Source organism: Eucyclogobius newberryi, unplaced genomic scaffold (assembly GCF_026437365.1).
Source record: "Eucyclogobius newberryi isolate DKJ021-1_F unplaced genomic scaffold, fEucNew1.0.hap1 SCAF_13, whole genome shotgun sequence".
Classification (NCBI taxonomy): Eukaryota; Metazoa; Chordata; class Actinopteri; order Gobiiformes; family Gobiidae; genus Eucyclogobius; species Eucyclogobius newberryi.
In genome coordinates this window covers 16854551-16874470 of record NW_027315757.1, presented here as the reverse complement: position 1 = coordinate 16874470, position 19920 = coordinate 16854551, and the positions used below count along the sequence as shown (strand labels likewise).

General features: G+C 45.4%; 1 protein-coding gene and 1 pseudogene across 1 annotated transcript in view; both read right to left on the bottom strand.

Moving 5' to 3' along the window:
- The window catches only part of ifi35 (interferon-induced protein 35), a 342343-nt gene that overhangs the window by 120071 nt on the left and 202352 nt on the right, over positions 1–19920 (bottom strand). The window lies entirely within an intron of this gene.
- Positions 17913–19920, bottom strand: part of LOC140357777 (cadherin-6-like) — a 33216-nt pseudogene continuing 31208 nt past the window's right edge.

The following is a 19920-nucleotide window of genomic DNA, read 5'->3' as shown; positions in this document are numbered from 1 at the left end:
ATCATCCCCTCCGTGTTTCGGCCGGCCAACACGAACTCCGCGGACTTCCGCCTTATAAACGCGTCACGTGACGGGCGCACATGAGTGACGTCCTCGGTGACGTCAGGTAATTCGTAGTTTTTGGTGAAAATGATTAGTTTTCTTGTTTTTACGAGCTCCAGAGCCAATGCTGGTCATCATTTTTTCGACTATTCCTGTAAATACTTATTTTCTGCACTGGTTTGGATTTTTGCACTTTGTTTTTGCACTTCTGGGAATAAATTCACGAACTTTATTCTTTGACTTTGCCATATCATTTATTTAATTAAGAAGTACCCACCACTGGGAATTGTGGCTATTGATCACATTATTTTCATGCATTTATATTATATTTCTGTGTCCTATTTATCATGGGTCACCGTGATCTTACTGCATATGGGTCACAATGCCCTTTTTGTGTACTTTCTGATTATCTGTGGACTGGTACAAACAATCTTAAAGACTGGTCTAAACAGTCTTAAAAGTTGACGTCATCCCACCGTCATGCTATTTTATCAGACCCAAGCAACAGCTATATATAAACACAGCTAAAGCTTGTGAAACGTCGAATCTCAGCTGCAAGACGAACAACATGCTATTGTTTTGCCTGTTTTCCCCTGATTTTATCAAATAAAGACCTAGCCTCTCGCAGTCTGTTAAAGACTAAACTTTGACAATAATCACAAGAGAGAAACATTTGGTACCGTGGAACATTTCAAACATTTCCCCTCTCCTTGAACCGACACCTTAACGTGGTGGAGGGGTTTGAGTGCCCGAATGATCCCGGGAGCTATGTTGTCGGGGGCTTCATGCCCCTGGTAGGGTCTCCCAAGGCAAACAGGTCCTAGGTGACGGGTCAGACAAAGATCGGTTCAGAAGCCCCCTATGATGACAACACGAACAAGGCAGTTTACGTCGCCTGGATCGGCGTCACCGGGGCCCCATCCTGGAGCCAGGCCTGGGATGGGTGCTCCATGGCGAGCGCCTGGTGGCCGGGTCTTACCCCACGGGGCCCGGCCGGGCACAGCCCGAAAGAGCGACGTGGGGCCGCCCTCCCGTGGGCCCACCACCCGCAGGAGGATCCATAAGGGGCCGGTGCAGAGAGATCTGGGCGGCAGTCGACGGCAGGGGCCTCGGCGACCAGATCTCCAGACACAGAGACTAACTCTGGGGACATGGAATGTCACCTCGCTGGGGGGGAAAGAGCCTGAGCTTGTGCGGGAGGTTGAGCGATACCGACTAGATATAGTCGGCCTCACCTCCACGCACAGTTTGGGCTCTGGAACCCATCTCCTCGAGAGGGGTTGGACGCTCCACTTCTCTGGTGTTGCCCGCGGGGAGAGGCGGCGGGCTGGTGTGGGCTTGCTTATAGCCCCTCAGCTCAGCCGCCACGTGTTGGAGTTTACCCCGGTGAACGAGAGGGTCGCGTCCCTCCGCCTTCGGGTGGGGGACAGGTCTCTCACTGTTGTGGCGGCCTACGGGCCGAACAGCAGTGCAGAGTACCCGGCCTTCTTGGAGTCCTTGGGAGGGGTACTGGACAGTGCACCGACCGGGGACTCCGTTGTTCTACTGGGGGACTTCAACGCCCATGTGGGCAATGACAGTGACACCTGGAGAGGGGTGATCGGGAAGAACGGCTTCCCCGATCTGAACCCGAGCGGTGTTCAGTTATTGGACTTCTGTGCTAGCCACGGATTGTCCATAACGAACACCATGTTCAAGCACAAGGGTGTTAATCAGTGCACATGGCACCAGGACACCCTAGGCCGGAGGTCAATGATCGACTTTGTTGTCGTGTCATCAGACCTCCGGCCGCGTGTCTTGGACACTCGGGTGAAGAGAGGGGCAGAGTTGTCAACCGATCACCACCTGGTGGTGAGTTGGATCCGCTGGCGGAGGAGGAAGCCGGACAGACTTGGCAGACCTAAGCGCATTGTGAGGGTCTGTTGGGAACGTCTAGTGGAGCCCTCTGTCAGTAGGGTATTCAACTCGTACCTCCGGGAGAGCTTCTCCCATGTCCCGGGGAAGGCTGGGGACATTGAGTCCGAGTGGATCATGTTCTCCGCCTCCATTGTTGATGCGGCTGCTCGGAGCTGTGGTCGCAAGGTCTCCGGTGCCTGTCGTGGCGGCAACCCCCGAACCCGGTGGTGGACACCGGAAGTAAGGGATGCCGTCAGACTGAAGAAGGAGGCCTATCAGGCCACTCTGGCTTGTAGGTCTCCAGAGGTCATCGACGGGTATCGGCAGGCCAAGCGAGCCGCGGCTCGTGCTGTCGCAGAGGCAAAAACCCGGGCCTGGGAGGAGTTCGGGGAGGCCATGGAGGAGGACTATCGGTCGGCACCAAAGAAATTCTGGCAAACCGTCCGGCGCCTCAGGAGGGGGAAGCAGTGTCTCACCAACACCGTTTACGGTGCGGGTGGAGGCCTGCTGACCTCGACTGGGGATGTCGTCGGACAGTGGAAGGAATACTTTGAGGATCTCCTTAATCCCTCAGTCACGTCTTCCGAAGAGGAAGCAGAGACCGGGGACTCGGAGGCTGGCTCATCCATCACCCAAGCTGAAGTCACTGAGGTTGTTCGCAAACTCCTCGGTGGATGAGATCCGCCCTGAGTACCTAAAGTATCTGGATGTTGTAGGACTGTCTTAGACACGTCTCTGCAACATCGCGTGGCGTTCGGGGACCGTGCCTCTGGACTGGCAGACCGGGGTGGTGGTCCCTCTGTTCAAGAAGGGGGACCGGAGGGTGTGTTCCAACTACAGAGGGATCACACTCCTCAGCCTCCCAGGTAAGGTCTATTCCAAGGTACTGGAGAGGAGAATCCGACCGATAGTCGAACCTCGGATTCAGGAGGAGCAGAGTGGTTTTCGTCCCGGTCGTGGAACACTGGACCAGCTCTATACCCTCCATCGGGTGCTCGAGGGTTCATGGGAGTTTGCCCAACCGGTCCACATGTGCTTTGTGGATCTGGAGAAGGCTTTCGACCGTGTCCCTCGGGGTGTCCTTTGGGGGGTGCTCCGGGAGTACGGGGTCCGGGGCCCTTTGCTCAGGGCTGTCCGGTCCCTGTATGACCGGAGCAGGAGCTGTGTTCGCATTGCCGGCAGTAAGTCAGACCTGTTCCCAGTGCATGTTGGACTCCGCCAGGGCTGCCCTTTGTCTCCGGTTCTGTTCATAATTTTTATGGACAGAATTTCTAGGTGCAGTCGGGGGTCGGAGGGTGTCCGGTTTGGGGACCACAGGATCTCATCTCTGCTGTTTGCAGACGATGTTGTCCTGATGGCTCCATCAAACCCGGACCTGCAACATGCACTGGGACGGTTTGCAGCCGAGTGTGAAGCGGCTGGGATGAGAATCAGCACCTCCAAATCCGAGGCCATGGTTCTCGACCGGAAAAAGGTGGCTTGCCCTCTCCAGGTGGGTGGGGTGTCCTTGCCCCAAGTGGAGGAGTTCAAGTATCTCGGGGTCTTGTTCACGAGTGAGGGAAGGATGGAGCGTGAGATCGACAGGCGGATCGGTGCAGCGGCTGCAGTGATGCAGTCGCTGCATCGGACTGTTGTGGTGAAGAGGGAGCTGAGCCGAAAGGCAAAGCTCTCTATTTACCGGTCGGTCTACGTTCCTACCCTCACCTATGGTCATGAGCTTTGGGTAGTGACCGAAAGAACAAGATCGCGGATACAAGCGGTCGAAATGAGTTTCCTCCGCCGTGTGGCTGGGCGCTCCCTTAGAGATAGGGTGAGGAGCTCGGCCACACGGGGGGAGCTCGGAGTAGAGCCGCTGCTCCTCCACGTCGAGAGGAGCCAGCTGAGGTGGCTCGGGCATCTGTTCCGGATGCCTCCTGGGCGCCTCCCTCGGGAGGTGTTTCAGGCATGTCCCACCGGGAAGAGGCCCCGGGGAAGACCCAGGACACGCTGGAGAGACTATGTCTCTCGGCTGGCCTGGGAACGCCTTGGGATCCCCCCGGAGGAGTTAGAGGAAGTGTCTGGGGAGAAGGAAGTCTGGGAGTCCCTGCTCAGACTGCTGCCCCCGCGACCCGGCCCCGGATAAAGTGGCAGAAGATGGATGGAGCAAAGCAGTAATATTTCTAGTGGCCATGCTCTTGAGTACCTTTGGTTGTTTTAGATCTTAAATTGATTCCCGGGCGGTGCGGGGCCTTTCGGTGTGGAGTTTGCATGTTCTCCTCGTGTCTGCGTATGTTTCTTCCATGTGCTCCGTTTCCCCTACAGCTAAATACATGTGCAATAGTTTGCTGTATAAATGAGAGTGTTGTGAGAGTGAATGAGGGATGAAAATGATCCCATGGCAACAATCAAGTGTGTCATGTATGTTCATTAACATACATTGTCCAAACCAAATAAACAAACCAATTATTTAATTATTATTTCATTAAATCATTATTTGTCTTGAGAATCCCACATTATTTTCTATCAGCCAGGCGTTCCCTCATCAGAATTTGGTGTTATTATGTCATCTACTGGCAACAGAGGGAATCACCATGGGGAAATAAACAAAAGCTTTTCCCCAACATTCTAACGCAGGATCATGGTTGAAATGAACATGATTTGAGGCAGAAATGTACGAAGCCCCGCAGGTGACATTAGCGAAATATTCTGTGAATTTTTCGCTAAATTTTCTTCATGTTTTTTAAAATATTACGTGATCATTTATGTATGGCAGGTGAGCTCTTGGTGGCGCTCTTAAATAGGAAGTGTGTGAATAAGGATAAAAGATACTAGAATGAAGGACCGTGACTCCAAAATCAAACATTATTTTATGCTGGGGATGAGTTACGACGATATATTGGCCACACTTGCTTTGGATGGTAATATTTTGAGCAAAAGACATTTGATGAGAATAGTAGAAAAAGCTTCAGTTGTAGTCATCTGGACTCAGTTTGATAAAATAGACGTTTCGACTCTCATCCAAGAGTCATTGTCAATAACAGAATTTAGGTCGAGAACTCCGATATTAATACTGTTCTGTGGTAAGACCCGCCCATTGGGAGGAGCCTTCCTGAAGTAGAAAGAGTTGTTTGTTTCAACAGAAACTCCCCCCTTGTATCTACCGAGCTAGCCTATTCAGAATCTTAATGGGCTATTAGAAACCTCTTTGTCTTTGTGAGACCCTGGCTCAACCACCCTGAGTACCTGATTAGCATCTGAATGTCCTCTACCTTTCCAGGGGTTCAGTAACCCATTATAAATAACAGGAAGATTAAACCTTAGCCCTCCATTTCTGTTTAAAGAAGGTTTTTCTTTTTTAACAAAAATAGCTTCCTTGACTCCTCTTTCAAACCATCTTTTCTCCCTGCTTAAAACCTTCACCTCACCGTCTTCAAACGAGTGATTAGAGGCTTCAAGGTGGAGATGCACGGCGCTCTGTGGTCCTGAACTAGTATTTCTTCTGTGCTGATAAAGCCTCTTGTGTAGAGGCTGTTTCGTCTCACCTATGTAACGTTCTTTACAACTTTCTTCACTGCATTGGATCGAATAAACTACATTGCTCTGTTTTTGAGTCGGCAACTTGTCCTTTGGGTGAACCAGTTTTTGTCTTAAAGTGTTTCCTGGTTTAAAATAAACAGGGACTTCGTGTTGTCTAAAAATTCTCTGCAGTTTTTCCGAGAGGCCAGACACATAAGGGATAGAGACACCCTTCCTTCTCTGTTCAGTTTCCCTTTTGTCCTGCTTCTTGGTTCTCTTCACTCTGTTGAGAGCCCAAGCGGGGTAACCACAGGCTGAGAGGGCATTTCGGACATGTTTTTCCTCTTTCTTCTTGCCCTCTGAGCTGGTGGGCACACCTTGAGCTCTGTGTTGTAAGGTTCTGATCACCCCCAGCTTGTGCTGTAGTGGGTGGTTGGAACCAAAGAGCAGATACTGGTCCGTGTGTGTAGGTTTCCTATATACTTCTATTTGGAGTTTCCCGTCCTCTCCTCTGATCGTGGAACAATCAAGAAAGGCCAAGCGGTTCTCCTTAGCGTCTTCTCTTGTAAACCTAATATGTGGGTCCACCGCATTGATGTGATCAGAGAAGGTTTCCAGCTCTTGTTTCTTGATTGTTACAAAAGTATCATCGACATAGCGGAGCCACAGTTTTGGAGCTATGCCTGAGAATGAGGACAGTGCCTTCTTCTCAAAGTGCTCCATGTACAGGTTGGCCACTATGGGAGAGACGGGCGAGCCCATGGCACAGCCATGAATCTGTCTGTAAAATTGTCCCCGGAATTGAAAGTAAGTGGTGTTCAGACAGATGTCCAACAGTTTACATATGTGTTCAGGTGTCAGTTTGGTCCTTTCCTGTAGGGTGGTGTCTTCCTGCAGTCTGATCCTCACTGCTGCTACTGCATCAGAGAAGGAGCCTTATGCAGATGCTCAGTGAAAGGATCCAGGAAAACAACGTCAGAATTGATAAATTGAAAGGCAGAACAGGAACTTTACAGGAGAAATTAACCAGCATACTCCCTGAAGAAGCTTTCAAAAGAGTGCTGGATTTTACACAGACAGCACAAGAAGCACAGCACAGGAAGAGCAAAGAACGCCAAATCAAGAAGTTCAACATTCTTTTGAACAAAAAGAATGCAGGTGAGGTCGAGCTAGACATTAGGACTGAGACAGACAAATTAGCGACCAGCAAAAACAATTGGATTAAGAACCTATCAGATCGTGTTCTGACACAGGCAGAAAAGGAGGTGCTCTCTAAAGGGCTCAACTTTTCTGTCACCTCGAAACACATCCCTACAGAGGACTACATCACAGCCACTGAAACTGCAATTAGGAACAACAAAATTACTGAATCGGAGGCTGCAGACCTGAGGTTACGTGTCACAGCGACCCTGAAGAGTGCCAAACCACCGCCTTCAAATATCACAGCTGAAGAGAGTAAAGCACTTTCAGCACTGGAAAAAGATCATAGCATCAACATCCTCCCAGCAGACAAGGGACGTTGCACTGTGATTCTCAATGCAGCTGATTACGAAGCCAAAGTCCACACCCTCCTCGATGACACGACCACATACGAGCGCTTGAAAAGAGATCCGACCAGTGGCTACAAGAAGAAAGTGATAGACTGTTTACAAAGGCTGGAAAAAGAGGAAGCGATAGACCGGCCTCTGTATTACAGACTGTATCCTGGGGAAGCCATGCCTTGCATTTATGGCCTTCCAAAAATACACAAAAAGGAGGTTCCACTCAGACCCATAGTGTGCAGCACAGATTCCATCACTTACAATGTGGCCAAGCATTTAACAACTATATTGGCTCCGCTTGTGGGGAATTCGGAACATCATGTGGAAAACACGCACAACTTTGTGGATAAAGTGAAACATCTCCAACTGGACCCAGATGACCTCATGGTTTCATATGATGTGGTGTCCCTGTTCACCTGCATCCCGACCTCTGATGCAGTAGCAGCAGTGAGGATCAGACTGCAGGAAGACACCACCCTACAGGAAAGGACCAAACTGACACCTGAACACATATGTAAACTGTTGGACATCTGTCTGAACACCACTTACTTTCAATTCCGGGGACAATTTTACAGACAGATTCATGGCTGTGCCATGGGCTCGCCCGTCTCTCCCATAGTGGCCAGCCTGTACATGGAGCACTTTGAGAAGAAGGCACTGTCCTCATTCTCAGGCATAGCCCCAAAACTGTTGCTCCGCTATGTCGATGATACTTTTGTAACAATCAAGAAACAAGAGCTGGAAACCTTCTCTGATCACATCAATGCTGTGGACCCACATATTAGGTTTACAAGAGAAGACGCTAAGGAGAATCGCTTGGCCTTTCTTGATTGTTCCACGATCAGAGGAGAGGACGGGAAACTCCAAATAGAAGTATATAGGAAACCTACACACACGGACCAGTATCTGCTCTTTGGTTCCAACCACCCACTACAGCACAAGCTGGGGGTGATCAGAACCTTACAACACAGAGCTCAAGGTGTGCCCACCAGCTCAGAGGGCAAGAAGAAAGAGGAAAAACATGTCCGTAATGCCCTCTCAGCCTGTGGTTACCCCGCTTGGGCTCTCAACAGAGTGAAGAGAACCAAGAAGCAGGACAAAAGGGAAACTGAACAGAGAAGGAAGGGTGTCTCTATCCCTTATGTGTCTGGCCTCTCGGAAAAACTGCAGAGAATTTTTAGACAACACGAAGTCCCTGTTTATTTTAAACCAGGAAACACTTTAAGACAAAAACTGGTTCACCCAAAGGACAAGTTGCCGACTCAAAAACAGAGCAATGTAGTTTATTCGATCCAATGCAGTGAAGAAAGTTGTAGGATAGGTGAGACGAAACAGCCTCTACACAAGAGGCTTTATCAGCACAGAAGAAATACTAGTTCAGGACCACAGAGCGCCGTGCATCTCCACCTTGAAGCCTCTAATCACTCGTTTGAAGACGGTGAGGTGAAGGTTTTAAGCAGGGAGAAAAGATGGTTTGAAAGAGGAGTCAAGGAAGCTATTTTTGTTAAAAAAAGAAAGACCTTCTTTAAACAGAAATGGAGGGCTAAGGTTTAATCTTCCTGTTATTTATAATGGGTTACTGAACCCCTGGAAAGGTAGAGGACATTCAGATGCTAATCAGGTACTCAGGGTGGTTGAGCCAGGGTCTCACAAAGACAAAGAGGTTTCTAATAGCCCATTAAGATTCTGAATAGGCTAGCTCGGTAGATACAAGGGGGGAGTTTCTGTTGAAACAAACAACTCTTTCTACTTCAGGAAGGCTCCTCCCAATGGGCGGGTCTTACCACAGAACAGTATTAATATCGGAGTTCTCGACCTAAATTCTGTTATTGACAATGACTCTTGGATGAGAGTCGAAACGTCTATTTTTTCAAACTGAGTCCAGATGACTACAACTGAAGCTTTTTCTACTATGGAACACGCCTGGACGAATGAGGGATTACACCGACATATTTCCAAGTATTTTGGGCCTAAAACCTTGGATTTAGTTCGGGAACTCGAATCTGTAGCCAGGAAACTAGCAGACAACAGGAACCACTTGAGGTTCAATCTTAGATGCAGACAGAACAACATGATCCCGAAGAGCCTGCAGATCAAATCACCGGTCAGAGGACACAGAGCAGAGAAGATTTGGAGAAGGAGCCTTATGCAGATGCTCAGTGAAAGGATCCAGGAAAACAACGTCAGAATTGATAAATTGAAAGGCAGAACAGGAACTTTACAGGAGAAATTAACCAGCATACTCCCTGAAGAAGCTTTCAAAAGAGTGCTGGATTTTACACAGACAGCACAAGAAGCACAGCACAGGAAGAGCAATTTTACAGACAGATTCATGGCTGTGCCATGGGCTCGCCCGTCTCTCCCATAGTGGCCAGCCTGTACATGGAGCACTTTGAGAAGAAGGCACTGTCCTCATTCTCAGGCATAGCCCCAAAACTGTGGCTCCGCTATGTCGATGATACTTTTGTAACAATCAAGAAACAAGAGCTGGAAACCTTCTCTGATCACATCAATGCTGTGGACCCACATATTAGGTTTACAAGAGAAGACGCTAAGGAGAACCGCTTGGCCTTTCTTGATTGTTCCACGATCAGAGGAGAGGACGGGAAACTCCAAATAGAAGTATATAGGAAACCTACACACACGGACCAGTATCTGCTCTTTGGTTCCAACCACCCACTACAGCACAAGCTGGGGGTGATCAGAACCTTACAACACAGAGCTCAAGGTGTGCCCACCAGCTCAGAGGGCAAGAAGAAAGAGGAAAAACATGTCCGTAATGCCCTCTCAGCCTGTGGTTACCCCGCTTGGGCCCTCAACAGAGTGAAGAGAACCAAGAAGCAGGACAAAAGGGAAACTGAACAGAGAAGGAAGGGTGTCTCTATCCCTTATGTGTCTGGCCTCTCGGAAAAACTGCAGAGAATTTTTAGACAACACGAAGTCCCTGTTTATTTTAAACCAGGAAACACTTTAAGACAAAAACTGGTTCACCCAAAGGACAAGTTGCCGACTCAAAAACAGAGCAATGTAGTTTATTCGATCCAATGCAGTGAAGAAAGTTGTAAAGAACGTTACATAGGTGAGACGAAACAGCCTCTACACAAGAGGCTTTATCAGCACAGAAGAAATACTAGTTCAGGACCACAGAGCGCCGTGCATCTCCACCTTGAAGCCTCTAATCACTCGTTTGAAGACGGTGAGGTGAAGGTTTTAAGCAGGGAGAAAAGATGGTTTGAAAGAGGAGTCAAGGAAGCTATTTTTGTTAAAAAAGAAAGACCTTCTTTAAACAGAAATGGAGGGCTAAGGTTTAATCTTCCTGTTATTTATAATGGGTTACTGAACCCCTGGAAAGGTAGAGGACATTCAGATGCTAATCAGGTACTCAGGGTGGTTGAGCCAGGGTCTCACAAAGACAAAGAGGTTTCTAATAGCCCATTAAGATTCTGAATAGGCTAGCTCGGTAGATACAAGGGGGGAGTTTCTGTTGAAACAAACAACTCTTTCTACTTCAGGAAGGCTCCTCCCAATGGGCGGGTCTTACCACAGAACAGTATTAATATCGGAGTTCTCGACCTAAATTCTTTTATTGACAATGACTCTTGGATGAGAGTCGAAACGTCTATTTTTCAAACTGAGTCCAGATGACTACAACTGAAGCTTTTTCTACTATGGAACACGCCTGGACGAATGAGGGATTACACCGACAATGGATGCAAACGTATTTTCCCGGAGATTTTTGTGGCTTAGAGCGTCTTTCACTAGCAGCAACCCAAAAGTTATTGGAGGGTTTTTTGTTGAGACAATAGAGCATGAAGGTGGCTTTCCCAGGCTGCTGCACAGACATGGGAACGGAGACTGTTGTATTAAGAGATATTCAACTGTATCTAAGGCGCAATGGACAAGATGAGTGAGCCGGCCCACAGAGCTTTATCACATGATACAACACACACGTGCGTTTGTTTATTAGCGCAACGGATCGCATCGCATCTCTCGTCTCCCGTAGATTTCCGTCCACTTCTGCATCAGCTCGAACTGTCTTTCTCAGTCTTCCTTTTGCCCCGTACACTGAGGGAACTATATTATGATAGATCAATGCGCTTAGGCACGTGGAAACGTGGGGACGAGCCTGACGCGGCTGCAGGTGAGCGATAGGTGCGTTTTATGATTGATACGTGGCAGGACTAATCGGCAGTCCACGCCACGAGGAAATAAGACTTAGATTTGTACCAAAAAAATCGTCCATTCAACCTTAAGAAAGGGGGGAATTGAAGACTGGATCCAGTTTTTTGCTGACCTTAAGGATGAAAGACATTTCAGCTGGGATTTTCTTTACAAAGCACTTGTCCAATTTTGCTTCCTGTCTTTCATTCAGGTATTGTTTACTCCTCATGAATGCATGTTTATTTGATTATAATTTTGATTATACTATTTTATTAATGTTTGTATCCATTTTGCAGGAGAACCTAAACGGCATTAAAAATGTTTGGAACTCACATCGCATCAGCCCCTCAAAAAATACAAATGTGCCTTCAGGAATACCCAATGTTATGCACCATGTCCCTGTGGACTTTCTTGCACCCTTGAATGAGAACATTTCTGCCTGCATAGAGCGCTGCAAGTTCCTGACTTCTGTTCCTTGTGATGAAGATGTCTTTGATTGGTGCACTATTACAATGGATCAATTAGGTCAGGCTTTTCCAGTTAAAGTTCTGTTAACTGGAAGCACTTGAACAGTATTTATCACTACGGAATAATATCCGGACCCAGCTGCTTGAATAAAAGGGCTTTTTTCAATTAAGTAGCTTGTTTTATTAACTCCAAATAGGGCTACAAATCAACCTGTTTTACTAAGATTAATTAAATGCGACTAAATAAAACAAGGCAGGTACATTTCAACAATGGTTTATTAACATAGACATAGAATTTGTCTTTAAATATTGTTTATGGAAACAGGAAGACCACAGAGCTATTGCCATGTTGTAAAACATCCGTACTGAAATAAAGTACTGTATTTAAAATGAATAAAAAAACTATATTAAACTAGTCTAACTAATCTTTTCTTAGTTTGAAATGTACATATATAACATAGTCTAGCTCTGCTTTGTGAACACTTATAGAACAAATGTTAGTCAAACAAAAAGTACAATTAGCCTGTATTTTGCAAATCCTATAAGAAAAGTTTGCATCAATTAGTGAACAAAATACTGTAAACTCCACAGACAACTAACAAAAATAAACATGCATCTGTTAGATAATGTCCATAACCCAGAATGAACTCATGAGCACGGTGTTGAAATCTTTCCAAAGATCTGGATAGTTTTGGTAGTTTATTGGAAGCATCAAATGACACCCACATGTGTGTGCTTGAGGCCTACACTGAAACTCTTGACGCCTCGATGAACTGTACAGTAATAGACTGGCCGAATAAGATATCTGCACCTGTGCAGAAACGGAGGAAACATTTAAGAATGTTATTGTCACATTCACCCATGTATTTCTTTAGGTGCCTGGCCACAGTATTCTGAGCTGGATTCATATTTCAGGAAATTTCAGAAGTTCACGAACACGTCTTGGTGTTGGCACACGCTCGTGTTATTTCAACAAGCCATTGAGGATACAAAGTGTCAGCTAGAGTGTTCAAGACAGGTTATCAACACTCTGACATACATTGGAGTCTGTATTAGTGTTTTGTGTGACAACTGTGACACTTTTCTTGATTGTGTTCTCTGTGGGAAGATGGTGGCAGTCATGAGCATCTAACACATCAATCAGTTCCGATGTGCTGACAGAGTGAAAGGATTCAAGTGCAGTTGACAGGATCTCCTGTTCTTCTTTTGTCACAGCCTGGAGGAAGCTTTTCTCCATACAGCTGTAGGGTGTGCCATAAAATACTTCCTCCAGAAAGGGAAGGGACAGAAGAAGAGGGAAATATTGCACATTATTCCAGACAACTAGAATAATCCGTGCCACTGCCTGCCATTCCTGGGCTTGGTATTCATGTCTCAGGTATGGTACTTTTACATCTCTACCAAGGGTACATTTGCTGTAAAACTCTTCCCAGAACTCAGAAAGACAATCCCGAAATACACCTGAACCTGCTCCTTCCTCTAGCTTTCCATTGGGAAGTTTTCTTTTGATAATCAAGTCTTCATGTAATATTTCAGGGCCAACAAAGGCTTGTAAAAGCTCAGAAAGACAGTTGCCTCTATTTATGACAAGCACACACTTTGTCTTTGATCCATCCCAAGGCAAGGTGTCATCCAGATTCACAGAGGTATTCACAGAGGCTCCCAAAATTACTTCACTCTCAGTAGAAAAAGCTTCAGTTGTAGTCATCTGGACTCAGTTTGAAAAAATAGACGTTTCGACTCTCATCCAAGAGTCATTGTCAATAAAAGAATTTAGGTCGAGAACTCCGATATTAATACTGTTCTGTGGTAAGACCCGTCCATTGGGAGGAGCCTTCCTGAAGTAGAAAGAGTTGTTTGTTTCAACAGAAACTCCCCCCTTGTATCTACCGAGCTAGCCTATTCAGAATCTTAATGGGCTATTAGAAACCTCTTTGTCTTTGTGAGACCCTGGCTCAACCACCCTGAGTACCTGATTAGCATCTGAATGTCCTCTACCTTTCCAGGGGTTCAGTAACCCATTATAAATAACAGGAAGATTAAACCTTAGCCCTCCATTTCTGTTCACTCTCAGTGAATTGTCCTGTGACACCACTGCATTTTGGGTTGAACTCACAGCAGATATTTCAGCATGTGAACATTCTTCAGTTACCCCATTTTCATGTACCTCCATTGCCAGCTCATTGGATTGGCCCACTGTTTGTTTGATGAATACAATGTCAGTCTCTTCATTTAGATCTATTTGAATCAATTCAGCCTCAGATCCTTCTTCTGTTCTAATCTGAGCATCTTTACTTTGTTTTTTTCATATAACGCCTCAACTGTGTGTGGGACTAGCAAATAAGGCACCCCCCGAAATGTATTATATTTCATGTTAGAATTTATTTAATATCATTTTGTTTGTTTTAGAAAGACAGACTGTGTTCAATTCGCTTTGATTTGCATTAGTGTAGTTCCTATGCCACACCACAAGGGGAGCTCTATTATCTCCGTATCTGGGGCGTCTGCTCAAAGTAAAACTGTTTCCTGTAACTACAGAGAGCATGACATGGACATTGACAAATGTTTGTCTTTGTTACAGGTAAAGTGGTAAAACAAATGTTTATATGGGAACTGTGAACATGAATAAGGCAATAGAGGGACAGTTTAGGCCGAAATTGTCTGTAAGATTATGAAGTTGAAGCCTGGTTGTTGTTTTATTGTAACTTTGTGCTATGCTAACATAAGTATGCTAAAATGCTAATCGAAACAAAGGGGATCACCAGGAGAGTTAAGAATGACACTTTTGCTTAATCTAAAAACGTTCTAAGAGAACAAAGACACATGTCTGTCACAAATTTGTTTATGTATATGATATTTTGTTATTTTATGATTATTTTGAGCTATTGTACATTGTAAAAGTAAAACTGTTTTCCTGTAACAACAGAGAGCATGACATGGACATTGACAAATGTTTGTCTTTGTTACAGGTAGAAATAAATAACAATGAAAATACACTTTGAGGCTCATATTTGAAGTGTGCAACATGTGCTCTCGAGCTCTCATTCATTCTCTAAAAAATCACAAACGCTGCAGTAAAGGTCTTTCAACTTCAACAATTTACACTTTACATTGGGAAAAAAGAGAGATTCTGCCATTTCTTTAACCTCTCTCACCTTGACATGTTTGTCAACACTCAAATGCCTGGTACCACCACCTTTTGGTGTGTGAACCTGTTTGTACTGATTGTCTTCTGAGCAAAAGTTCATCCACCCAAGTTCAAGTCTTCTTTCTTTTCGCATGCTCGTTTCTCTTGAGCCTTTGAGAAGCTTGAATTCTTTTATCAGTGCTGCTAGCTGAGATCTTACTTTTTATTCTACCCAGCAGATGACTTCTTGAAATTCCTGGCTGACTTTGACGGCAAAAAGCCATCACTGCTACTCTGTTCCCAAACTGAGGAATATAATTTGCCAGATCAGAGTCAGACATGAGGCAGCGCCATGCGTCAAACACAATTTGCTCATAAACTCGTGAATGAAAAACCCGCCTACAATTACGTAAAATTGTTTCTCAAAATCCTGCTGTCTGTAACGAGGCAGCAGCCACCCACCAGCCAGTTGAGGCGAATGAACGCCCAGAGCCCTTCACCTCTCATCGGCTTTGCCTACGACTCCGGAAAAGAAGAGCTTCGCTGGACACTTGCCGCGGACTTTGATTAGACTAGTTTTCTGTTTTTCATCTTAAGTTTAACACCCAGTCGTTTTCCGATTTTGGATCTCAACGAAGGCTTTAATCTAAACATGCAAGATTTTATTTTAATTTTGTAATAGATTAATGCATTTACCTTTATTTGAAACACAACTGGAGGTGGCTCGGTTGCTTGTTCCCATTTCTGATGCACGGCAAGTGGGCATGGCCTAATTACGTCACTTCCTCCAAAATAATAATTATTATAAGATAATTATTATTGAAGGAAGTCAAAAAATTGGGAAAAAAATATTTTTTTTTCACACAAAAAATAAAAACACTTAAAAAATATATTACCCCCGCTAACAGGGCCGGCCCAGCCTATAAGCGAACTAAGCAGCCGCGTAGGGCCCCGAGGCGTTAATAGGGCCCCCAATCTGGCAACCCGTCTTATGCGAAGTGCAAGCGCAGCGTGCGCCACTAGTGTAGTAGCGCTGATAGCGCGGCAGCGCACACACACAGCGCGGCAGCGCACACAGCGGTAACATAACACACAAACCGCATTTATTTGTAATGACAATCTGGCAACCAAGGCACCAGACCTGCGCTGATTGGGCAACTTCATTGTGCGCGAGGAGAACGAGAGCAAAACATAAACACAACAGAACGTGGTCCCTGCGTGGTCCTCATGTCTAGAGGAATATATCCCCCCGATGCCGAAAAACGAAAGAAGAAACAACTTGACGATGTAAAGAAACTGCAAACTCAACAACACTCTCCAGGTATTGAACTTCTCTTACAAAGAGACGGTTAATGCTGCTGTTTGAAACAACACGATTCTGTCACGTTAGTTCGCTCAGGCTGGAGGCGACGAGAGCTCTGCCCCGCGCATTATATGTGTCTGAATGAAAGATAATAAGCTTAACATTTACACCAGCCCGGGAGTGTTAGCTGCAGGTGAGGCCGGTGAGGGGCGTCTGTGCCCCGGTCACTAAGAGGCGGAGATCCGGTCCAGACGAGCGCCGTCTCGTCCAGAACCTCTGATGTGAGACTTTGGAGTGAACAGTGTGCGGCCCCTGTCCTGGGCCCCTGTTCCGGGCCCCTGAGCAGCCTCAGTCAGAGATGAGCGGGTTTGAGTTTGCGTCCCTCTCTCTCACATCACCATGTGTGAGATCAATCGTGACTCGTGATGTCTGTTTTACTTTGACTTCTTAAAGTGCAATAAGAGGAACGTAAAGGTTTATGCGTTCAAGGTCCATCAGCCAATCACATCGCAGCATTGTTTCATGCAGGAGTCCAGTGTGTGATGTTCTGATCAGAACAAACATGACATTACATTTATTTAAAAAGCATCATTAGACTATTTGTTATAAATCATAATAAATTGATAGTGAAAAATAACCAGACATATTATGATTACGTCTGTCATAGAATAATACTATATATTTTTATATAAAAGTGGCAAAGTTGCAGAAACGCAGTCTCTTCACTATAGCGAGGTTTAGACCTTCACTTCTAGTTCTGTTCATTCTCTGGGAATAACATGTTTGCACTGTGCAGCTTTATGAGTGTTATCAAGCAATGCTTATGCCATTTGTTTAATTTAACATAACTTGTTTTGTCACTTTGGCAAGAAGGAACAGTTGGGAGCTGTAAAAGATAAATTAGTAAGGATAACTATTACTTTTACATTTTCAGTTAAAATGAATAAATTTGACCATAATTATTTTTCATAGCCAATATTGTATTGAGTAATTAAGTACACTAATGTATTAATAACTGGCTTTAGTCATTTTCTCCTGGCACAGTTTCATCACATCATCATTTTATAACATTACAACCTCCACATTTTACTCTTACTTTAGCCGGCTGGATCACATTAAAATGCACCAGAAGACCCAAAAAAGGTCATTAATTTAAACTAATGTTCTAATGTGGCTTTAGACCCTTAACGCCCCCAAATACGCCCAAAAACATATCTGGGACGTGTGTTATTTGTACAGGGAGTAGAGGTGATGTCAGCGGAATACCAAGTTGCATTGTGGGATTTAAGTTATCAATATTTGAGCTTGTGAGGTGTTGATAATAAACTAACTGGCAAACGGATGCCCTGGAGTTTTGGTGCGCTTTGTTTGCGTTGAAGAAAGTTCCCATATGTGAATTGTTTACTGACAATGGCAATAAAACTGATTCTGATGACGTGGTGAGGGGCCCCCAAAAATGTTTTCGCTTAGGGCCCCCTGAAGGCTTGGGCCGGCCCTGCCCGCTAATGTTACCTGCGGGGCTCCGTAGGAGCTCAGAACAAGTCTGGACTTAAAACAGGAGACTTCCAGATTTCTACTTTTGACATCAACAATCTGGACAATTTGAGGCTCGTAAACAGGATTTATGGAACAAGCATGAATGAAGCTAAATCAAAAGTTTGTATTGTTTTTAATGAGGAAACAATGTTAGAACACACAAGACAAATTCTCAAAAGCAATGAAACTATATTTAGTCACGTTTTCACCTTTTTGGCCAATGCTCGAGTGCTTCTCCAAACCGGTAGGCGATTATCTTTAGAAGGACAGAATACTGGCATGTCCCTTTGGATTTCCACTCCTGCCGGTCCGTCCTGCGTCAGGTTAAAGCTCCTCATAATCTGTCACCTCTGCCGCGTACAGGTTGGCAAGCTTACGGAACATTGGCCCCCACACAGGTACTGGTAGTCCTGGTCCGATTCTGAGGAGGCAGACCCAAGCGAACTGAGTGACCCCGCCTCCGAGCCTGTCCCCTCGTAGGCGTAGGTGGTCAGAGAATCATAAATCTGCGCCGTGGGGTCAGAGTCGCACTTCAGGACTTTTTGGTTGATTAAGTCCTGCTTGTAGAACTTGGGTTTGGTGGACATGATATCGCTCTGCTTGGGCGGCTCTTCCAGCACGATGGCGGCATCCCCGATGTGGTGCAGTTTCAGCGCCACTAACACTAACACAATCACTGAGAGAGGAGAGAAGGGTCAGTATTGCTGCAAGTAGCAGTAGTTGTAGAAGTAATACCACCTCACAGCAGTGTAAAGAACAGTAGTAATTGTTGTAGTAGTAGTAGTAGTACTTACTGAGCAGTATAACTGCACACAGCAGGATGGCGATGAGGACGAAGTTCAGGGTCTTGGCTTTGCACATGCCATGGCGATCGCACGTGCACACTCGCACTATGAGCGTGCCCGTGCTGCTCTGCCTGGGGAAGTCCATGTCTGTGATCACCACGGAAACTAGGTACATGCTCCGCTCCAGCCGGCTGTAACCGTTCCTCCGAGTCAAGATGGCCGCCGTGTTATCTGCAGAGAAGAGGCAGAGTTTGGAACGCACCAGTGAGGAACCAGTGAGGAACTAGTGAGGAACCAGTGAGGAACTAGTGAGGAACCAGTGAGGAACCAGATAAGTACCAATGAGGAACCAGTGAGGTACCAGTGAGGAACCAGTGAGGACCCAGTGAGGTCCCAGTGAAGTACATGAGGAACCAGTAAGGTACAAGAAAAGTACCAAGGATGCACCTCCTAGCGATTCAAAATGAATAAAAAATAAGTCATATTTCATTTTTTATATTACAGCCTAGTTATAGTAGCTTGTGGTTTTGTGTATGCCAGCGTTTTTACTGGAGATGAAGCAGTCCTTGTCAGCCCCTTTCAGCTCCTGTCGGCCCCTATCAGCTCCTGTCACTACACAATACCACACTGCACTCCCTCGTGTAGAGTGGTGTTTCCCTCTCCTCTCTGGCCTCACCTCCATTGTCTCTCACGGTGAAGTTACTGTGATGAGCGCCCTCTGGTGTCAGGCTGAAGGAGAAGCGGTGTCCACTGGAGGGCTCGTCTGGGTCCACGACACTGATGGTCTGGATCCGCTGCAACACAAAACCACACAATACTGAGCAAAGACAATACTCTCGAGTCTGGACTTATGTTCTGGGTAATATTTTGTAGAAATAATTAGAAAATCTTATATTTTCCATTTCAACTTGTCTGTTCAGAAAGACACTGGTCCTGGTTTAGTCCTGGATTAAGTTTTTGTTCAGACCTAATTTAAGTCCTGGTTTGGATCTGGTATGGCATTAATGTATCTATCTCCATGGAAACAAGCACCAGGTACTATTAAGTAAAATGTTTTCAAGGTATTTTTTAGCAATAAAAAGCCTGCAATTGTAAGCTAGATAAGTCTGTATAATGCATCTTTAATATCTTAAATTCACATTTACTTGTTCAGTCCTAGTTTGGATGTCATTTTGGTTTAGTTCTGGTTGAGTTACGGTTTATTCCTGGTTTAGTCCTGGTTCAGTCCTGGTTGAGTTACGGTTTATTCCTGGTTTATTCCTGGTTTTAGCCCTGGTTGAGTTATAGTTTTGTCCTGGTTCGGATAAGATAAGATAAGATAAGCCTTTATTTGTTCACACAATGGGGAAATTTTGGTGTTGCACGCAAGTATATTCCGAAATAAAAGAACAGATAACTTATTAAAAAAAAAAACACTTAATAGAAAAAAGTCTTAAAGACAAAAAAACTCTCATATTCTTAATAAGGAATAGAAAGAAAAAAATAAAATAACAATACAAAAATAATAAGTGGCAAAAGTAAACGCTCTTATTAACAGCAGTTATATGCACATGAATATGACATTATT